The following is a 9,970-nucleotide window of genomic DNA, read 5'->3' on the forward strand; positions in this document are numbered from 1 at the left end:
TCTCTCTCTCTCTCTTAAGATCACTTTTTTGTCAACCAATTCCATGAGAATTTTGCTTTTACTTCTTTCGTTTGTCTTTGGGACCGACCATGTTATTCCACACTTCGCCTCGTGTCCAGTTTCTCAGCCAACAGCCTCTGTTTGTAATTTTCTTTACTGTCAATAGTTTCAATGCATAAGCCTCTGCTTTTGTCAACATACTTTAAAAGTTCTTCTCTGCTGCTGAGCAAATACAAATCTAAACACCTCTATTCAATAAATACACATTTTTTCACATTCGTAAGTCCTCGTCCTCCAACGTTCCGCGGTGTATAAAGCCTTTTAACATTTCCCTTGCGGTGCAATGCAACCATTGTCAGCCATTTTATTTCGTGATGACTTATCTGATTATCAATGCTTTATTGTTTTATTGAAATCACTCGCTGCCTCTTGTCTGCTATTTTCTTTTGTATTTTGTATTTGTATGGACACTTAAATCTTAAGTCTTCATCGCCAACGAAATAGATCCTTATCATTACAGAAATTAAAATGATATATTTTCTTTCCATTTATGAAAAAAATACTAGAAAATTTAGCATTTCCATGACTTGGTACAGGCAGCAGACACAACTGCTACAGTTGTTTGTAACTTACTATTACTGCAGTGAGTTTGTAGCAATTGAAAAAAAAAATCATCATCGTCATCATCATCATCATCATCATTATCAACATCATTATCATTATTGCTGTTATTATTATGTTATTGACATTATTATTATTTTAATATGATTATTATTGATATTGTTTTTGTTACAGTCATTATTATTGTTGTTGCTGTTGTTTTTGCTATCATTATTATTATTATTATATTATTATTATTATTATTATTACCACAACTTACACGATGGCAATTTTTTTTATTCCGGTTTCTAGCTTTTGTTTGCTTTCCATTTATTTATTTATTTATGCATTATCTTTTGCTTTTATTCCTATTTTCTTTTTTACGTTTTAAGTTATTTTTTCAATTCGTTTTTTTTTATACAAATTTTTTTTCCTGCCTATATTCTTCTGTTGTCGTTTAACAATAGTTAAAACTCAATTTAGACATCTAATCATATCTTTGTAAGACACTCCCTGGTGCTAACAATACTATAACAATCGAGTCGCACCAAGAAAAAGAGCTTTTGTTGCTTTATTCTTCTATTTTTCAGAAAACTGATATTTTCTATATAAATATCGATCTAAGTGCTAATGAGAATGGAGAGAATCGGTGAGAGAAAGGGAGAGCCAGAGAGAGAGAGAGAGAGTGGGGGTGTAAGATGGAGGAGAACCTATAAGTCTTGGTGAAATGTTGTATTGCTATTTATGATGCAGTGAAGGTTAAATGAAGAAAGGGACAAATCAGGTTATGTCGTTGGAATATAGAAGTGTTGTGGGGTGAGGTGGGGGAGAATGGACAAATAAACAAATAAAAATGAAAGCCTAGAAAATCTCTCAGTAAACAATACATTTAATAATGTAGGAGAAGCGAAACAAATAATGAAAATAAGTTAATGAAAACAGCAGGTGGTAAGTTGTTACTTAATAAGATATGTATGTTTTTATTTGTTTATATTTTTGTTACTTTACATTAAAGCAATACATTCATTTCTTTATTTCTTGTTTTTCAATCAATGCACGTCAAGGTATTTCGTATTTGGACGTACTGGTGAGGTGGACGAAGGTCAAACCGATTGATGAGAATGTGTGTGTGTAGAGAGAGAGAGGCGAGATAGGGAAGAGAGTATAGGGGGGAAAAAGAGAGAGTTAGGGTAGGAGAAAGAGATGAAGTGAGGAAGAAAAAGAAATGGTTGCAGCATATTTGATGAAAATCTTTCAAAACATTCTTACAAATGTCTTAGAGGTAAAATGAACGATGTGTGTACATTGGATTCCCATTAATGAACGGTTGGTGATCAGTTAACATTCTCTGGCTGTGATATTTTGTTCAATTTGCCTGAATGTCAGAAGGTAATAAGTAGAATAACTCCTGGGAATATTGCCTATCGTAGACTGGTTTCCCTTTTAGTGAGGAGAGAGAAAGAGAGACACAGAGAGAGAAAGGGAAAGAGAGAAGGAAAGAGAGACAGAGAGAAAGAGAGAGAGAGAGGCGAAATTAAATATCAAATACTTTGCAGAAATCAGTCAAATTTAATCACCGGTTTCATGGATTCCCGCGGCAGATGTAAAAGGAGAAATATTAAGTTATGAGCGTTAGGAAGCTTTGAGAGCAAAGGTGCGATATTATACGTGTCTCAGCTTTCCTAGCCGCCAGGAATAGTGCTACGACTACGATAGATTAGCATTTTTATCCAAGGAATGGATCTATGAATACATGCAAAGGCTTTTAGAGGAAACACTTTAACTTCGGGGTGGTGCCTGTTTCTAATAAAATCCAAGAAGTTTTAACGAAATCACAGGAGCTGTTAAGTAATTGAGAAACAACTAACTGACCGGAGGCGATCCAATTATACAGGCTTGGTCTGAACATTAATACAACACTAATTTCACAACTAATTACACTTGTTTTTAATGATCAACCGTATCACATGACATAATTACTGCTAGGTAGAGTTTGTACACTTAGGTTCTATAATATATATCTAGTTATTCTCTAATGGACGACCATGATCATGTATGTACACTCTCTCTCCTCACAGCAAACTGATATTTCCTTTATCCTTACCGGAAAGGATCCCCGCTAACTTTGACATTCCTTAATATACTGACTATATTAATAAGCGCTTAATATATTTACCAGAGACACAGTTAAGTGATGATTGCAGAATATGTAAGCCGTCAGCGTTTCGATGGAAGGTAATTTTATGTAATATTTCCTTCGTCAGCTTAGATTTCATCATCCATCAAAAAGACAAGTGTGATCGAAAAAAAAAAAAAAAAGGAAATAAACCGGGACTGATGAACGCTTTTAATCTTTACTTGAAGATATTTCGTTTCTTTTACGGCGTTAATGCTTTCAGGAAACTAATGAGTTCTGTTCGTTCTAGGTTCCCATTTAAATCTTAATATGGGAATAAATTTCTTTGTTATCTATTAAAAATGTATGTTTCGATGTAGTGTCCGTTCGTACTGGTTATAGAATGCATCAAGGGTCAGTCAACTGCTTTTGGAAGTTACACTATCACGAAAACTTGACAACCACAGAGACCTCAATTTATAATTAATAAACAATTGTAATAAACAATAAAACATCGATGTTAATGAGAAATAATCAAAAGTATTCATAAGAATATTTCGATGTAAGTTGTAAATATTTCGTGAATGATCCATACATACACCTCATGGGAAACATAAGTATTCTTACATATTTAATAGAGGGCAGGGGTTAGTGAAGAGTGGATTTTTAAAGAAATGTTTTATTACAACTAATTAAAATTTGCTGTTACAGGTATTCAACTTCGTTTTCCTTTCCTCAGCTTTTACTATTCCATTTTTATAACTTCGAGTTTCGATTATATATTGTCTCAAGTTAAATATCTATTCAGCTCTTCTTTAAGAAAGTTTTGTACGAGAACTAAACAAAAGTAAATTCATTCGGTATTTGGGTAGTGAAATGACTTCTGACTAAATGAAGTACAGTTTTTAGCTTGATCTTTTGAAGTTCTAAACTAGACAGCCATTTATCCTGTTCGAGGCACTAAAAAATATTCTCGCCTAATGTAATGGCGGTTGATCCACTCGAGTCTTTTGGAGGGAGGGGTCGACCATGTGCTTATGCATGGCATCGATAAGTATACAAGTAACGAAACTAACGAAGACATTAGTCAACTCTTTGACATTTGCTATTGTTAAAGAGTTGACTCTCTTTGCAAATCGAGACCACGAAAGAACTTCCATCTAAGGTAGGGAGCATTTTTTTTCACAATTCCCAACGTATTTACAGTTAATCTTCTATAATAATTGAGACTAAGATTTGCTGAAAAATGCCAGCGCTTGGCCGTTCCTCAAACAATATAGATCCTATGTCCATAGTCAAAAGCAAACTAATATTTTTACGTAAGAAATTGTAGAAATGTGGTTGTGAAACTGCATTTACACTTTTCAAACCAGAACCATTCAATTTTTATGTTTAATATATTTCTTTTCTTTTTCTTTTCTTGTTTTCTTTCTTTCTTTCTTTTTTTTTTTGTTCAGTTAAAAGCTCAATTGCATTATATAGAAATGTGATTCAGTAGCATATTTCATGAATAAATAAAGCAGAAAGACAAATGGAAGAGAACAAATCATTTGGGGGGAAAATGCTGTTACAGGGTAAAATTGTAAATAATTGAGAAATAGAAGCAAAGTCCAGATAGCTTGAAATAACTTGCATGAAGCAGTGAGGAGATGTATTTTCGTGCTTTGGAACTAATTGTTTCAATCACGCAATGGATTCTTTATCCGAGACATTACATACAAATTATATACACAAGCATACATAAAATAGCATGCACATACATACATACATACATAAATACGTACATACATACATACATACATACATACATACATACATACATACATACATATATATACATGCTTGTAATGGTTATATAAGCACAACTAAAACGAAAAGACACCTGAAAATAAAATCAAGCTACATACTGGAATGAATACATATATTCTATATCAGTATATCTCTCCTTCCTCCATTACACCTTTCATCTTCCTCTCACTTCTCTCTCATTTATATATATATATATATATATATATATTATATATATATATAATATATATATATAAATATGTGTGTGTGTGTGTGGTTGAGATCTGTGTGTGCATATGTATATATATATATATATATATATAATATATATATATATATATATATATACACATATATGTAAGCACATACAAATACACGTACGTATATTATAAAGAAAAACGAGTTAATAATAGGAAAATATAGATAGACGGTGGCGTAAAGTATTCTGCTGGAATTGCGACGAAAATCGTTTGTGCAGCTTAGTTATATAATAACTGACAGACAAAAATTCTCAAGGAATTTTTAAAAAATCTAAACAGTGTAAAGTCTGTGATATGTATTTAGTGTGGAAATGAATTCACGTATTCAAAATACAGTTAATGAAACCTAAGATTCAGAGGCTGAGTATGAATTTACTTCAGAGAACAAAATGTATGTCATTCGAAAAAGTATTCAAATCTTATAACATTGAAGAAGGTGATTGTTTGTGAATTATTGCCAATGAATAGAGAGAAATAAAAGAAATTGAAGATGTGATTACAGTTAAAGCTGTTTGTTATTGTCAACAATTTTTGAATTTTTCGAAGGGAAAAGAAATATGTTATATGCAACATAAGTGTTTAGAAATTCTGTTTAAGATTGAAGTAGGTATATGAGTGAATCATTGAAATTTTCTACACAGAAACAAATGAAATTGAAGATGTAATTATAGTTAAGATCATTTGTTATTGTTTGTAAGATGATTTTAAGTTTTCCAAAAATTGTTTAGGGAACAATTTATCGAGATTAATGAATATGTATGATTAAAGGTAAGAAAATGTAAAAAGTTAAAACATGCCAAGAAGAATAATCGATAAAGAATACAAAATAGAATCAGTTTAGCATTTTAATGATAGACTTCTTAGAGTTGAGGGAGATAAACCGACAGCAGCTACTTCTATGTAAAATCAAATAAGGTGAACAGAAAAGAGGATAGAATAGTCTTAAAATGAAATTTATACGGATTTTAAAGTTATTATTATATTGTAGGGAAGACGGCGAGCTGGCAGAAACGTTAGCACGCCGGGCGAAATGCGTAGCCGTATTTCGTCTGCCGTTACGTTCTGAGTTCAAATTCCGCCGAGGTCGACTTTGCCTTTCATCCTTTTGGGGTCGATTAAATAAGTACCAGTTACGCACTGGGGTCGATGTAATCGACTTAATCCGTTTGTCTGTTCTTGTTTGTCTTCTCTGTGTTTAGCCCTTGTAGGTAGTAAAGAAATATGTATTTCGTCTGCCGCTACGTTCTGAGTTCAAATTCCGCCGAAGTCGACTTTGCCTTACATCCTTTCGGGGTCGATAAATAAAGTACCAGTTATGCACTGGGGTCGAATTTAATCGACTTAATCCGTTTGTCTGTCCTTGTTTGTCCTCTCTGCGTTTAGCCCCTTGTGGGTAGTAAAGAAATAGGTATTTCGTCTACTGTTACGTTCTGAGTTCAAACTCCGCCGAGGTCGACTTTGCCTTTCATCCTTTCGGGGCGATTAAATAAGTACCAGTTACGCTCAGGGGTCGATGTAATCGACTTAATTCCTTTCTCTGTCCTTGTTTGTCCCCTCTATGTTTAGCCCCTTGTAGGCAATAAAGAAATAAGAAACATGAGCATGCTGGACGAAATGCTTAGCGGTATTTCATCTGTCTTTACGTTCTGAGTTCAAATTCCGCTGAGGTCGACGTTGCCTTTTATCCTTTCGGGATCGATAAATTAAGTACCAGTTGCGTACTAAGGTTGATCTAGTCGAAAGGCCCCTTTCCCCAAAATTTCGGGCCTTGTGCCTAGAGTAGAAAAGAATATATTGTAGGAATTGTAAAATAAAGTTTATGCTTGTGAGTGAGGAATTAATATGCGATCAATGCTATAAATTAGAGAAAATATATCGAGGTATCGAAACATGTACCGGGCTATCTGTAAACTAAAGGTGCGAAGCTATTTCAAAGAGGAACTTGTTTATCTAACGTTTGCATTGCTGATTAAATAAGTTGTAAAAATAATTTTAGAGTTTATTTTGTTTTTATGAAGAAATAATGTGGTTTACGATAAATCAAATTAAACAACTTATAAAGCAAGTATGATTAAGGGTTTTAAAATAATAATACGGAATGATAATAACATTATTAATTAATTGCAAATGAATTAATCGAATTATATTGTGTTAATAAATTAATAAAATTTGTACAAATCATTAACAACTTCCGCAGGTCAGATGATTTAGGCAACTTGTGTCTAATCTATTTATTTTAATAAGTCTCTGTTGTCGGTAAGCGACTGTGCCACTTTTTTGTATGTATATAACGAATACACACACACACACACACACACACACACAACACACACACACACACACACATACACACACACACTATCACTCTTCTAACTATGGTACTACTAAGGTGCTTGTTATAACCTAACAACAGAATCGGCACATGTTATACTCCCTCTCCTTTCTGATCACATCCCTCCCTCCTCCTCCCCTCTACCCTATAACAAACTTCCATTTCTTACTATCATCCCTGCTCACACTATTTCTACCAATTATCTCTTGTCTCTGCCTTCAGCCATTACTCTCTCCCATCTGTTATACTTCTTTCTTAATACCTCTCTTATTTGCAATCTTTCTCAATGCCCTCTTTCATCACGTCCCACTTACTATAGACTATTGTGAATCTCTACATCTCCTTCTCACTCGCTCCTACACCTTTCCTGTCGCTTGCCTATTTTCAGATCTATTCAACTGGAGCCTTTCTTATATCTTTCACTTTACCCCTCTTCATACCGTACTTCCACTCTTGTTCATCACTCACTTCATTCACCTGTACACCCGATCTAATACTCGCCCACCACTCTTATGAAAGTTACCACATTCTCCTCCCATCGCTTGACAAACTCTTCATATCCTTTCTTATACTCACCTTCATGTACCTTTGATATTTTGCGCAGGCACTTCAATACTAACTTCCTTTATCTTCTCAACTACTCCCAACCGCAATTATATATAGTACAACGTACCCGTATATTTCCTCTTTATCAAGACACTGTTATAACAAGACAGCTGTGCATGTTCTGCTATCGTATTTTAGCCTTTCAACACCTGGTATAAAGCCACCTATCTCCAACTTCCCCTCTCAAATACTCCCCCCAATTAGTAGTAGGAATATTTTTTCTTGTTAGATTTTGCGTGTCCTTTTTCAATTTTGCAAGTTATTCAGCAACCTCACTAGTGCCAATGGCACAAAAAGGTACACAATACACTCTGTAAAGTGGCTGGCGTTAAGAAGCTGTAGAAATTTTGCCAAAGCTGACATTGGAACTTGACGTGGCCTTGCCGCTCGCCGGAACCTGTCAAAAGCTCCAACTCATGGACAAATGCTGACATCGCCTTAGCCTCACGTAGCAGGGATATGGTGAAGACGTCGACAGCAGGATGTCGGATAATCGACTAAGTGGAGGAGTCCTAGATCAACGGCTTGAAGGTTACTGCGGCCAAGCGGAAGATCTGTACTATTAGAAAACGGTTGGACCCCAATTAGCAGATGACCACGCTCGACCTTGCTCATTGCATTCTTGTACACTAATTGATATCTTGTGCGGAGAGCTGGAGAAACAGCCTCATGGTGGGTGGGGGAATGATGCTAAGCGCTTTATTGAGCATTCAAGGTGTTTTGTTCTGAGATAATTACTGAATAGAAGTCAAGGGCTACCTACGACAAAAAACCGATGAGAATTACAGGAGCATGTGTGTGCACGTGTGCGCGCTTGTGTTTGTGTGAGTGTTTACATTTTATGAAGGAGCAGCAGTCGGTGGCTTACGTTTGGCACTTGCAGAGTTAAGTCTATGACGTCGGAAAATGCGATCGGGTTTTGGACAGATAGACCGCAAATGAAGTCACAAGTAAGGAGGCTAGCCTCACCTAGAAATTGGCCATGAGAATTCCTGAAAGGTTGGGCTTAAATGACCAGTACCTTCATTAATTTCGTAATTTTACCGCTGTTCTCTCTTGCCTTGCCCCTGATCTCGTTTCACCAAATTGGATCGTGTGCTCTTCTTAATTCAATTGTTCAAGCTGTTCCACTCTCACATTAAACTCTTTTTCCAGTCTCCAAAGGTCATTCAAGAACCTCTTCCTTTCACCTACATCAAGAATCACCTCTTTATATTTGATACTTCCAATTAACTCCTGAAATATATATTTATAGCTCATTATAAATGTATGGCATTGTCTAAAATAATTAATTATATGTTCATACAATTTAACAATCACTTTACACTTAGCACTTCTTTTTCAATCACATTTCCTTTAATTCTTCTTTAACGATTGTTAGACCCTTTCTCTTTCTATTTTTTGTGATGTAATTCATGATTACTTCACAAAATTTCCCCATAAATATCATTTGATCTTTCTTTCCTGACATACATTAATGTCCCTTCTGAACAACTCTATATTCACTAAAACATCTTTTCCACTATGGTTCATTCTAATTACTACACTTTCCTGTACCGTATCTCATTTATTTCGTATATACTTACAGCTATTAAAAAATTGTTCGTGTCTGTTACAATGTTGGTGACAAAGTTATTGACGAACCTTCAGTTTGCACCTCTATTTGCAATTCTCGTTCTCTTCATGCCGCAATTTGTATCAGTTTCTTTAGACTTTTGCATTATTCTACAAATAAGATATTAGTGAACGTAAGAATGCAAAACCACCAGTATGTTTATCCTTCAGAAGATTGTTGTCAAAACTAAAGAGCTACTCCTACGCATGGCACATCGTCATACCTCGTCCAAGGCGAAAGCGCAATTCTAGACTACGCGGATTGTTGTTGTTGTTAGTGAGAGAGCAGTGCATGTCATCAAAGTAACACTGGTGTAAATATACGAAGCCCAGTATACCCGAGATGGTCTATTGTTTTATCAAATGTGTCGCAGAATCTGCATTTAGGGTTACAACCGTTTTGAAGAAGTTAGCCTGGTAGGTTCTGGTAAGCAAGCTTTGATCTTGTGCCGCCAATATAAAAGCTTCAGTCACTGCTGCTTTCTGTCCTGAACTTCTCAACCACTGATCGGTTGTGGCTTACTCTACATCAGTATTTCGACTTCCAAGTATAAACTCCTCCACTTCTCTGTTTGTTTCTGCCCGTTTTTTTCTGTGTTTTTTTTTTGCGGTCTGCTTGATCCATTTTCTTTGTTTGGTGGCAGTGTTTTAAGG

The sequence above is a fragment of the Octopus sinensis genome, linkage group LG8 (genome assembly GCF_006345805.1).
Source record: "Octopus sinensis linkage group LG8, ASM634580v1, whole genome shotgun sequence".
NCBI classification, from domain to species: Eukaryota; Metazoa; Mollusca; class Cephalopoda; order Octopoda; family Octopodidae; genus Octopus; species Octopus sinensis.